The sequence below is a fragment of the Bombina bombina genome, chromosome 2 (assembly GCF_027579735.1).
Source record: "Bombina bombina isolate aBomBom1 chromosome 2, aBomBom1.pri, whole genome shotgun sequence".
Classification (NCBI taxonomy): Eukaryota; Metazoa; Chordata; class Amphibia; order Anura; family Bombinatoridae; genus Bombina; species Bombina bombina.
This window is the reverse complement of record NC_069500.1, coordinates 649,294,702-649,308,931: the sequence shown is the minus strand read 5'-3', so window position 1 is coordinate 649,308,931 and position 14,230 is coordinate 649,294,702.

Here is a 14,230-nt window from a genome sequence, read left to right as displayed (position 1 = left end):
GCTCTCTTCCCTCCCCCACCCCACAATTGTCCCCGCCATCTTAAGTACTGGCAGAAAGTCTGCCAGTACTAAAATAAAAGGTGTTTTTTTTTTGTTTTTTGTTTTTTTTAATTATTCAGCTGTGATGGACCCCTGCCTTAACCCCCAACCTCCCTGATCCCCCCCAAACACCTGTCTAACCCTCCCCACCTACCTAATTGCCACCATCTTGGGTACTGGCAGCTGTCTGCCAGTACCCAGTTTTCCCCAAAAAATAAAGTGTTTTTGCATGTTTTATTTTTATTTTTTCTGTAGTGTAGCTGCCCCAACCCCCCCCCCACCAGATCCAGATCCTGATCCTGATCCTTTATTTAAAAAATTCTGCCCCCCTCCCTCTTACCAAAATTCATTGGTGGCAGTGCCAGTGATTGCTGCGCGCGCGCGCGCGCACACACACACGCACGCGCGCGCGTGCACGCAGCCCCCCGCACGCTCCCGGCATCCGGCGTGCACAATGCACTTAAAGGAACCGGATGCCGGGTAGCGATGGGCCGCCCACCCCCCAACTGACGTACCAGGTACGTCCATTGTCACTAACTGCAAGTTTTTGCAGGACGTACCTGGTACGTCAGTTGTCATTAAGGGGTTAAGATAGAAGTTACATTTTTAAACAACTTTTCAATTTACTTCTATTTGTCTAATTTGCTTCATTCTCTTGATATCCTTCATTAAAAAGCATATCTAGATAGGCTCAGGGGCTGGGAGCTAGCTGCTGATTTGTGTCTGCACATATATGCCTCTTGTGATTGGCTTAACGTTGTGTTCAGATCCTAGTAGTGCATTGCTGCTTCTTCAATAAAGGATACCAAGAGAATTAAGGAAAAATGCTAATAGAAGTAAATTAGAAAAATGTTTACAATTGTATGTTTTATCTAAATCATGAAAGAAAAAAATTGGGCTTCAATTTAATGGGGAAGCAAGAATGAGTGTTAATAAATCAGTGTGGAAAAGGGCAAATATGCAATTATGTGTAATTCTAAGCATATTCGTGAGCATTTTTGTGAATTTGTCACTGTATAATTAGTAAGACTAGCAGGATTATATTCTATACAACAGATCTCAAATTGTGTGATCAAAGAGCATGCACTAAGGGCTACATGACCCGTGGAGCACAATCGCACGGTGAGAAGTTGAGCACAGGTTACGTTATCTTACTTTTGGATTTGTGGTAAAAATAATGCACAATCAGCCATTACAAGTGTTTAGCTAAAACGTGTAACCAAAGTAACTTAACGCAGTCTAAACTTTTTTATTGCATTCTTTACTTTGAATAGATTGTGCAAGGAGCGTTACTAGAGCGCTCAGTATAATTGTAAACTTCACTGCTTTTTGAGACCTGAAGTAAACCAGCATTTCTTAAATTTTTCATAACAAAATACATGAAAATAGTATGAAAATAATGGATATAGTTTATATTTAGACTTAATACTTACGAAACAAAGGATAAATGAGTGAGCAAAAAAAACAAAACAAAAAAAACTATTGTTAATTAATTAAAGACATATGACTGGGAAGTGGTTAAAGGTGTGTGCGTATATATAAATATATATATATATATATATATATATTATATACACACACACGGTGCTCTGACAAAATGCAGAAAGACATCTGGCAGAAGGACATTTGGCAGACGGACATTTGGCCGACGGACATTTGGCTGACAGACAGAAAGCTAAAGAATGTTCCGATTTCGGCCGAGGGCAGATACGTTCCAGAGTGCTCTGCTCTAATCAGAGCTTCGGGCGCCGCAACTGCCTCTGGGAACCTTACCATGGGTCACAGGCCGCACGTTTTGTAATTCTCTGTCTGGAAAATTATCTATCTATCAAATCTATCTATTTATCTATCAAATCTATCTATCGTATCTATCAAATGTATCTATTGCATCTATTGATCTATCTATCTAATCTATGTATCTATCTATCAAATCTATCTCGTGGCCGGACTGTTATCTGACAGCCACTTGTGTTTCGGCCAAATGTCCGTCGGCCAAATGTCCGTCGGCCAAGTGTCCGTCGGCCAAGTGTCCATCGGCTAAATGTCCGGCTACGACACACACAGAGGTAAAAAGTTACTATTCCACTCAATATTAAAGATAAGAAAAAGTCAAGATTTTCAATATGAATTTTACTGTGCGCCACCCATTATTAGACGCATTTATTACGCCCTTCCTATCTGAGATGCAGATGTTAGTGCATTCTACGCTATTGCTTCAGCAATAAAAATTAAGATTGGACTTGAAATGTGAGTAAAAAGGTAAAAAAATAGAAATGCTGTTGATTTCACTTGAGCAATCTTAGTTCACAATTGCGCTAATATTTGGCATTACACTTGTAATTTAGCCCTTAGTGGGCACTGGCTGGGGAATAACCAAAGGAGAAGAGGGAAGGCAAATATCTGATTATGAGCAATAGAGTTTGGGCTCTGTCACTGTATGGCCTCCTGTTTTTGATCCCTAATAAACATGAATATTTTTTTTAATAAGGGCAAACATATTGTTCTTTAATTACAAACCTCCTCTTTTGAGTTTAAAATGTAACTTTCAGCTGCACCTTTTTTATCTATAATACACCTGAGGTGAAGGTGCTCCTCAGTTAAAGTACTGATCAGAGAATGAGTCCCAGCTATCAAGCTTCACTTGGACAATATCCTTGTACACTAGGTCCTAAAATAAGTGAATGAGATACAAAGCTACTCATCAATGGAACTCATTTCTATTTTCAATGCTCAACATTTTTCTCTTTGCTTAAAATAAATATTTGACCCTATGCTTAGAATACATTTACACTATACTAAATGTGTTTGACATTTTTGATTTCTGTTAATAACAGCAACAAACTAAATTACTGCCTTTAAATAAAAAATGATTGACGGTCAGAGCATACTTATAATCTTTAGCGAGTTATAATTTACTCATTTCTTTTGTTTCAACTTTAAGAAGACATTTATACAATTGCAACTATGATGAACTGCAATAAGCTTTGGAATTTGATATATTATTACAGCCCCTTCCATTTCCCCTTTTGTAATGCATTACGTGTCAAAATATGCATATATATGAATTATTTTTGGTTGTGTGACCTCCAACGTTTGTGCATTGTTTTTTAAAAGCAGGTTATGTGCTATACAGGCAATCAGTGGCTATATTGTCTGAATCACTTTCCTCAATGGGCTCTGACTCCTAGGTTCTTGGTGCCACATGAGCAAATGAAATAAATGTGGTAGGGCAGATTTGTAGAGATGTTTGGGCTCGATTTAACAACAGTTCTTTGTCATCAACCTCATCCCCCCAGCGAGCGGCAGCATTACGCTGCCTGCATTTAACATTGCATAATCCACTGATCCCCATGCTTGCGCACGACCAATCGCAAGCAAGATGGGGCTGTCAATAATTCCTATTGAGATGATTGCAATCTGCCACCTAAAGTTTTGCGAAGAGGTTAAGAAGAAGTGGGCTTTTCCACTGCTACTTAACTAGCATTTCACTTGAATGTAAATTTACTGTGACTTTATTTAGTATTATTAAAAACAATACATTTTTGACACTTCACACAATGTACTACAATATAGGGACGGAAAATTGATTTATTGCTTATTAAAAGGGACAATTAATAAAGCCAACTTTCAAATAAATTTATGTTTCTATCTTGTTTACAAAAATAGCTAAATAATTATGATCTCAATTAAACACTTGAGTTTTCTTTAGTTTTCTATTAATGGAAATTTTATACATGCAAGGCAGCTCGGCTAGAAAGTCCCCACCTTAGGAGCTCTTCAATTTGCAACAGGTTATTTTCTTTTTTGGGATTATATTTTTAATCTTAGTACAACTTGTTTCTCTTCTCAAAGTTCTGTATCACATGACTGCCAACTGTTTTGTGGAATACATGTGACCTTAATATGAAGATTGTTAATTGATTTATGATCATTCATCTTTTTGTGATTCATTTGTATCTCCTTATTTAGGCACCTTTATCTAGTAAATTAGCATATCCTTGAATATGATTATTTAAAGGTACTCACATTGAGATCTTAATGCAGAGTAAGCTCTATAATTAATAGAAATGGGAACACTGTTTTAAATAATAAACTGGTATTTGTTCTTTTTCTAGATTTTAGTTTCCTTTCTCCCTTTATTACCTACCAATCTATCTGTGTTACAGTCAGTCTAATGCAGGAAGTGTAATATAGATCACTCATTGGACACAACATCCTGCTGGGTCAATTAGATGGGAGACTGAGATAAAGTCACAGTAAACATTACTAGCCCTCTTTATGGCTGTGTGAGTGCCTTGTCATTCATTTTTTTGTTACAGTGACCTCTTGGGGAGTTGGTGCTGACTAAAAGATTTTGCAAATGTATTTTCAAAGTATGCTGGTTGATTTAATTAGGAATTATGTTTTATTGATTTTTTATGGTAATTTCTATATTAGTTAGCATTTCACATTTCATTGTTTTAGGTGAAAAAGAAGGAAACCTTATAGGAAATAAACTTTAATTTGCATTTTAATATCTCATAAAATACCGTTTTACTAAATATTTTACATGATTGTAGTTCACGTGTGTTCATGGTAAACTGCCCAAAATTAATTTAGCCAAAGTTATACATTTTTGAAAAGGCAGCATTTTCCGTGCACTTCTTGTTTAAACTTAAACTATGGCGGCACAGTAGCACTCTAGAGATGCGGGGCATATTGTATTTGTAAATTGTAATTTCAAGCTTTCCAGGACAGGTATTCCCTCCTGAATTTTTTTTCTTGACAAATTTACTTTTCTTTATATATCATATCCCAATGTTCTATCTGTGTTTGCATTTCTAAGTATAATAATAAAGACAGTGTTTTCCCATCATTTAACTCTGTTTAGCCTATTCCACAATAGAGTATGCCAGAAACGTATGCAATTTCAAAGAACAGGCAGCATACACTTTTTCACCTAGATAGAAACAGCCATTTAATAGACTTTATTTCTCCTACCAGCTTCACATTAGATTTTTTTTTCTTCCAAATTGCTGCAGACTAAAATTGATAATGGACTTATGGTCTAAACTAATGTTTCAAACTTTCACCACAAAACCTGATTCCTGTCACTGAAAAATAGCTTGCATTGGAAATGCTAAAAAGCTGACTACCCACACAGTGGAAAGTTATGTTTTTAATAGCCTATTAGTCCAGTTCATATATAAGAAATATTGACTACAAATCAGGTTGTCTCTGACTTTGAGATGGTGAAAAAAAGAATTGGAAAAACTTTCAAAGCTGTTTTCGTCAATTAACAAGTCCCAGAGTCTTATTAAATGCTAATATTAACATTTTATTATTGACATAGTTTATGTGTACTTTGGTAGTTAGGATGAATCTTTCCCCTGTTAATAAAGAATATGAAATGATCAATATAAGCTTTTACATTGAAGAAATTACTTTGTAAGAAAAGTTAGAATAACAGATTTACTGTATTGGTTAATTTATATTGTTATTATTAAAGTAATTACTTAATTTGCATAATAAGTCCAACATTAATATTGGAATAATATGTTACCACAATAAGCATACTTGAAAGAAAAAATGGTGATGGAAATATGAAACAATAACAATTTAATTAAAGAGGACATAAAGTAAATCTAAATGCTAATAGATACAGATGTGAATAATACTACCAATATTATCTAACATTAGGATTTTTTTTTTAAAAAAGAGTCTCTATTCCATTCCATTAAAACACATATAACAAGATTTAATGCAGTTGTATTTAATTTGAACATATTAAAATATTTACCCAAAAGCAAAATTTGCTATAGCATATTAAATATTACACATACTTCATTAATCGAGATTAGTTATTTTATAAATGTATATGTGGGTCAACAATATCAAAAGTAAAATGAATCATAATATACAAAAATCAATGGTTATACACTATTTGTAAGTAGTGCTTCTTTTATATTATATATATATATATATATATATATATATATATATATATATATACTTCATTCAATTATAGACGAGCACTCTCCAAAAAAATAAGGCAATTATCCAGTGTGCTCCTGAACATTCGTATCTACACTTCAAAAAATAGACAGGCACTCTCCGGTATTAAATCCAAAGTTTTTTCTTCTTATTGTGACGTTTTGGGGTATTTAACCCCTTCCTCAGACAGAAAAATACATATACAACACCCATCAAACTTACCCTCCTATATATAAAATATAGAGAGAGTGGTGTGCACCACACACACCACGCCCCTTAGGGGGCGCTTCCTTAATAACCAAAACTATTAACCAAACTGATACAATAAGAAGTGCTAATCTGCATACATAGATAATACAATGCAGCAAAAAATCATAAATTATAACACAATATAAACATATAAATAATAATATAGGAAAAAGCACAATAAACACAATAAAGGAAATAAAGTCCATAAAACCAATGTAACAAGATGATCCCAAACTAGAGGCAGAACTCTGTCAAAGGACGGCTATCCTGGTATTCAATCTGAAAAAGGTAAAAAACAGAGGCGCTACCATGGCCTAGTACCACCAAAACATGTGAATATAGATGTACAGGTAGATGTAGATACTCACAAACATGGAGCACCCCACGGTGTTAATGGAGCAGGCTGGAACTTAACAGTAGTCCAACTGACTGGTTATCCTCAGTGTAGATACAATCAGAATTCCTTGGAAAGGCCTATGGTCTTGTGCTTTTTCAGGAAATGTCCCTGGCCACAAATGAGATACAGATAGGACCTGTCCCGGTGTCTCCCGGTGTTCTATTAGTTCCTGAACCTCTCACTTTCTTCTGTATACACCAAGTGGCTCACACACACAACTGTCAGCTTTAGGCAGGGAGTTCCTGTCAATCTCTTTGCTGTAGAGGGAACTCCCTGCTTAAAGCTGACAGTTGTCACCCCCCGGCCCTTAAACGGGCTCTTCCGAAGTCTCAATTGAAAAGGGTGATTAGGAACAACTCAGTGACAACACTATGAGATGAACAACTATGTTATATGAATAAGAAATGCCTGAGCAGGGGATACTACAAGAAGAATCTCCAAACAACATTGAATGAACTGGGAGGTCTTACCCAAGACGAAGCACTAGTAAAGGAAACAGGCGAGGTTGGGACTGAGAAGAGGCTCATGTTTGTCACTACTTTCACCCCTGACAAATGGGAAGCACCTGGGATACTGAGGAAGAATTGGGAAACTATCAAGAGTGATAAAAGTCTATATATCCATTATTAGTATCAGTTATTTTTAGAGCGTCAACTAATTCAGCTTTTTAAGTTTCTTGTGCATTTGTTTTAATGGCATTATAATAAAAGATTGCTTTTATCAACTACAGAAGTTGTATATGTGTGTGTATATATATATATATATATATATATATATATATATATGTTTATATGTGTGTACATATGTATTTATAACTGTATTTATAGACATATATACATATATAAACACATAAATATATATGTACACAAATATAGACATACTATATATATATATATATATATATATATATATATATATATATATATATATAACACACAGAGAAAACCCAGCACTCACTTACAAGCTCTCAGCTAAGATTTAAAAGCAAAAATGGAAAGGTTAGTCACCGCATCTGGCCAAATGGGACAAGCTCAGGTACCACGTCAAGGTCCTTTCCAATACCTGAGACCCTAAAACAGCCACACAATGCAAGCTTTCAAATCCAAACAAACTGAAAACAAACTGAAAACAGAGATACATACATGCACATGTCTAAATATGGATATGTGTGTGTAAATATATATATATATATATATATATGTTTATATGTGTGTACATATGTATTTATAACTGTATTTATAGACATATATACATATATAAACACATAAATATATATGTACACAAATATAGACATACTATATATATATATATATATATATATATATATATAACACACAGAGAAAACCCAGCACTCACTTACAAGCTCTCAGCTAAGATTTAAAAGCAAAAATGGAAAGGTTAGTCACCGCATCTGGCCAAATGGGACAAGCTCAGTTACCACGTCAAGGTCCTTTCCAATACCTGAGACCCTAAAACAGCCACACAATGCAAGCTTTCAAATCCAAACAAACTGAAAACAAACTGAAAACAGAGATACATACATGCACATGTCTAAATATGGATATGTGTGTTTAAATATATATATATATATATATATATATATATATATATATATATATTTTTATATGTGTGTACATATGTATTTATAACTGTATTTATAGACATATATACATATATAAACACATAAATATATATGTACACAAATATAGACATACTATATATATATATATATATATATATATATATATAACACACAGAGAAAACCCAGCACTCACTTACAAGCTCTCAGCTAAGATTTAAAAGCAAAAATGGAAAGGTTAGTCACCGCATCTGGCCAAATGGGACAAGCTCAGGTACCACGTCAAGGTCCTTTCCAATACCTGAGACCCTAAAACAGCCACACAATGCAAGCTTTCAAATCCAAACAAACTGAAAACAAGGGAAGGGTGCACAGGAATATGTATATATATATATATATATATATATATATATATATATATATATATATATATATATATATATATATATATATATATATATATATATGTGCATTGGAGCCCTTTGCCGTTAAATAGAGAAAAACATGTAAAAGCATATTTATGCAATATTCATTTTTAATTAAGTGTCATAATGTGTATTTACTGTAAATATTTTACATTTCAACGTTCTGTGCATATTCAAAATGCACAAAATACACAGCTATTAATAATACATTGAGTACAAAAGTATAACATAGACCTTCTAATGTTAAGACATTGTCTGGTGATCAAAAAGCTCTTGATGTATATAAAGTATTAAGCGCAGGTATAGAAGCACAAATATAAAACCACAAATATAAAAAGTTAATAATTTAGCAGTATCTTCACTGGACTAAATCTGACAAATATGTAAGCAAGCACGTATATGAGAAACACATAGTTATCAAAGCAATAGCGAGAATATGGTAAATTGATAATATCATAATGTGATAATAAAATAATGAAAATATGAGAGGAAAGATAATGTACCTTTGCTTTGTTCCCAAAAATTAATTTGGTCAAAAACTGAGTTGAAACCTTTAGGGTACGGGTATCTAGAGTAAAGATCCAGAATGCTTCTCTTTTAAGGATCAGTTTACTTGTATTACACACACACCCCATTTTAGGATATCTTACTTCTCAATCACCTTCCATTTTAAGGTTGTTGCCACATTTTTGTGTTCTATATGAAGTGTTTTACTAGCTCAGAACACTTGTCAGATCTTTTAATATCGGATGGATGTTGTCTGACCCTTTCCCGTACTTCTCGTGCGGTACAACCAACATACTGTTTTTGTTGCAAGTGCACAAGATCAAATAAATGAAATTTTTTAATCTGCAATTCACGCATTCTTTAACACTATATTGCTTGCCAGTCATTGAGGATTCAAATGTGTCAGTCATGTCACCAAAACCACAGGGGATGCACTGTCTGTAACCACAATTGTGCATACCCTTGACTTCTACCCATGAGCTACGTGATTTGTTAGTCCTAATCTCACTTGGAGATAGGATATTGCCAATTAAAACACCTCGTTTATATGAAAAGGAGCAACCTTGCTCCACTATGTGTTGTAAGACATCATCTGCGGATAGCATAGGGAAGTGCTTCCTTACAATATTACATATTTCATAGTAGTCAGATGAAAATTGTGTGGCGAAATTGGCAGTTGTATGTTTGTATTTGTATGTGTCTGTGTAAGTTTTATCAGTCAGAAGGTGTTCTCTATCTAATTAATCAACCTAATTTCTTGCTCTGAGAATAGTTTTTTTGTCATAGCCCCTACTCAAATAGTCTAGTATTCAAATCATCGCCCTATTTCTTGACTGCAGTTTCATTTGATTCTAATAAATTGCCCTTTGGCAATAGAAAATGGGACCTGTTTGGGATGGTTACTCTTACCATAAAGGAGAATGTTACCTGCAATTGGTTTCCTATAGATAGTAGTTTCTACTCTATTGGTTTGCTGATTAAATATTAAAGTAATGTCAAAATATAGTTAATACTTTGGTTATTAAATTTATAGGTAAATCTTAAGCCTAGTGGATTATCATTGAGGTACATAATGAAGTCACTCATAACTCTGATGTCACCGGACCACACAAACAAAAAGTCGTCAATGAAATGATAGTAGGTCCAAATAAATGATGCAAAGGGATTTCTGTCCAAATAAAAAATACATAGATTCCCACCATTCCCACCAGCCCATAGTTAAATTTGCATACGAGGGGGAAAATTTTGCCCCCATAGCAGTACCACAAACTTGAAGGTAGAATGTCTCATTAAATTTAAAACAAATTATGTGTTAACAGGAAATGAGTGACATCCATAAGAAAACCAATGAAATCAGTAGTAAATTCAGAAAAAAAATGTGAGAAATTATCTAACTGCTCTCATCCCTACTTGATGAGGTATTGTAGAGTAGAGTGAGACGACATCGACCGTAAGCCAAAAGTCGAGGTGGTTGCAGTTAAATTTATCAAATTTTTGCAGGACATGCTTAGTGTCCCTCAAGTAGCTTGGTGGTTTTAGAACTATTGGTTGGAGGATACTATCCAGCCATTTTGATAACATTTCACATAAGAAGCCTAGGCCAGAAACTATAGGTCGCCCTTTTACTTCAGTAAGGGATTTATGGACTTTAGGTAAAATATGGAAAATGGGAATGACTGGTTGCTGGACAATTAGTCAAAAGTGTCCTTGTTTATATGGCCCTTAGAGAGACCTTTTTTCTAGGAGTGTTCTAAGTTTGATCTTAAAATTATTGTTGGGATTATGGCTGAGAGAGATGTAGTCCTCCCTTTTGTCTAATTGTGTACTTCTTTAGTGTATGAGCCAATATCCCATACCACCACACTCCCACCCTTGTCTGCTGATTTTATAGCCAAATATTTGTTTGCCTTTAAGGACTCCAGGGCCAATCTTTTTTTTGAAAGATTTTCTTTGGAACGCTTCTGTTTGAATGATCAATTTCAATTCTTTTTTGGTAATTGACTAAAATTTCACCCATAAAGTGAATGGGGTAGAAAAAAAAATTAAATGTGAATCTACCATACCATTTGTCAAATTACTATCAAGATCAAGTTCTGCCAAACTTTGAATATCTCTCAGTTCATTAAATTTAATATTGCCAAGTTGTTGATGGTCTTGAGTGGAAGAAAAATACTTCCTAAGAGTTAACTGTCTGATGAATCTATTTACGTCAACAAGTGTCTGAAAAAGATTAAATCTTGTGGTTGATACAAACCCTAAGCCATAACTTAATATCCTGGTTTTTGCATCACTAAGAGCATGGTTAGTCAAGTTAATAACATTAGTACTTAAAGGCTGGTCCTAAAGTGTCCCTATTGGTATATGTTTTGTCCCCTGCCCCGTCTCAGGGGATATTGTGTCTGATTGGATCTTGTTGCGCTTTCTCTCCCTGCCCCCCTCCTCCTCCTCTTGTGGAATTCCCCGGGGGTAGTTGAAAAACCAGGTCCATTTCTAACTGCTTTAGTGTTTAATTTACCTCCCCTTCATTTATAGTTGTTATAGGTGAGTATTTAGTCTTAGAGTTATTTTTAGTGCACACAGGTTCCTGAGTAGTAGCTTTGTTAAATGCCACAGTTTTTTAGCATAAGATGGTTTCAAAATGGGTTTTAAGGGACCTGCCTTTTGGTAGTTATCAGGCAATAGGGTGCGATTACTCTCACTTTAAGACTGTATTTCCTCAACTGAATCTGTATCAATACTAGTATTACTGTCATGCCATGTTATCAAAGCAATAGCGAGAATATGGTAAATTGATAATATCATAATGTGATAATAAAATAATGAAAATATGAGAGGAAAGATACTGTACCTTTGCTTTATTCCTAAAAATTAATTTGGTCAAAAACTGAGTTAAAACCTTTAGTGGTACGGGTATCTAGAGTAAAGATCCAGAATGCTTCTCTTTTAAGGATCAGTTTACTTGTATTACACACACCCCCCCTTTTAGGATATCTTACTTCTCAATCACCTTCCATTTTAAGGTTGTTGCCACATTTTTGTGTTCTATATGAAGTGTTTTACTAGCTCAGAACACTTGTCAGATCTTTTAATATCGGTTGGATGTTGTCTGACCCTTTCCCGTACTTCTCGTGAGGTACAACCAACATACTGTTTTTGTTTCAAGTGCACAAGATCAAATAAATGAAATTTTTTGATCTGCAATTCACGCATTCTTTAACAGTATATTGCTTGCCAGTCATTGAGGATTCAAATGTGTCAGTCATGTCACCAAAACCACAGGGGATGTACTGTCTGTAACCACAATTGTGCATACCCTTGACTTCTACCCATGAGCTACGTGATTTGTTAGTCCTAATCTCACTCGGAGATAGGATATTGCCAATTAAAACACCTCGTTTATATGAAAAGGAGCAACCTTGCTCCACTATGTGTTGTAAGACATCATCTGCGGATAGCATAGGGAAGTGCTTCCTTACAATATTACATATTTCATAGTAGTCAGATGAAAATTGTGTGGCGAAATTGGCAGTTGTATGTTTGTATTTGTTTGTGTCTGTGTAAGTTTTATCAGTCAGAAGGTGTTCTCTATCTAATTAATCAACCTAATTTCTTGCTCTGAGAATAGTTTTTTTGTCATAGCCCCTACTCAAATAGTCTAGTATTCAAATCATCGCCCTATTTCTTGACTGCAGTTTTGTTTGATTCTAATAAATTGCCCTTTGGCAATAGAAAATGGGACCTGTTTGGGATGGTTACTCTTACCATAAAGGAGAATGTTACCTGCAATTGGTTTCCTATAGATAGTAGTTTCTACTCTATTGGTTTGCTGATTAAATATTAAAGTAATGTCAAAATATAGTTAATACTTTGGTTATTAAATTTATAGGTAAATCTTAAGCCTAGTGGATTATCATTGAGGTACATAATGAAGTCACTCATAACTCTGATGTCACCGGACCACACAAACAAAAAGTCGTCAATGAAACGATAGTAGGTCCAAATAAATTATGCAAAGGGATTTCTGTCCAAATAAAAATACATAGATCCCCACCATTCCCACCAGCCCATAGTTAAATTTGCATACCAGGGGGCAAATTTTGCCCCCATAGCAGTACCACAAACTTGAAGGTAGAATGTCTCATTAAATTTAAAAAAAATTATGTGTTAACAGGAAATGAGTGACATCCATAAGAAAACCAATGAAATCAGTAGTAAATTCAGAAAAAAAATGTGAGAAATTATCTAACTGCTCTCATCCCTACTTGATGAGGTATTGTAGAGTAGAGTGAGACGACATCGACCGTAAGCCAACAGTCGAGGTGGTTGCAGTTAAATTTATCAAATTTTTGCAGGACATGCTTAGTGTCCCTCAAGTAGCTTGGTGGTTTTAGAACTATTGGTTGGAGGATACTATCCAGCCATTTTGATAACATTTCACATAAGAAGCCTAGGCCAGAAACTATAGGTCACCCTTTTACTTCAGTAAGGGATTTATGGACTTTAGGTAAAATATGGAAAATGGGAATGACTGGTTGCTGGACAATTAGTCAAAAGTGTCCTTGTCTATATGGCCCTTAGAGAGACCTTTTTCTAGGAGTGTTCTAAGTTTGATCTTAAAATAATTGTTGGGATTATGGCTGAGAGAGATGTAGTCCTCCCTTTTGTCTAATTGTGTACTTCTTTAGTGTATGAGCCAATATCCCATACCACCACACTCCCACCCTTGTCTGCTGATTTTATAGCCAAATATTTGTTTGCCTTTAAGGACTCCAGGGCCAATCTTTTTTTTGAAAGATTTTCTTTGGAACGCTTCTGTTTGAATGATCAATTTCAATTCTTTTTTGGTAATTGACTAAAATTTCACCCATAAAGTGAATGGGGTAGAAAAAAAAATTAAATGTGAATCTACCATACCATTTGTCAAATTACTATCAAGATCAAGTTCTGTCAAACTTTGAATATCTCTCAGTTCATTAAAATGAATATTGCCAAGTTGTTGATGGTCTTGAGTGGAATAAAAATACTTCCTAAGAGTTAACTGTCTGATGAATCTATTTACGT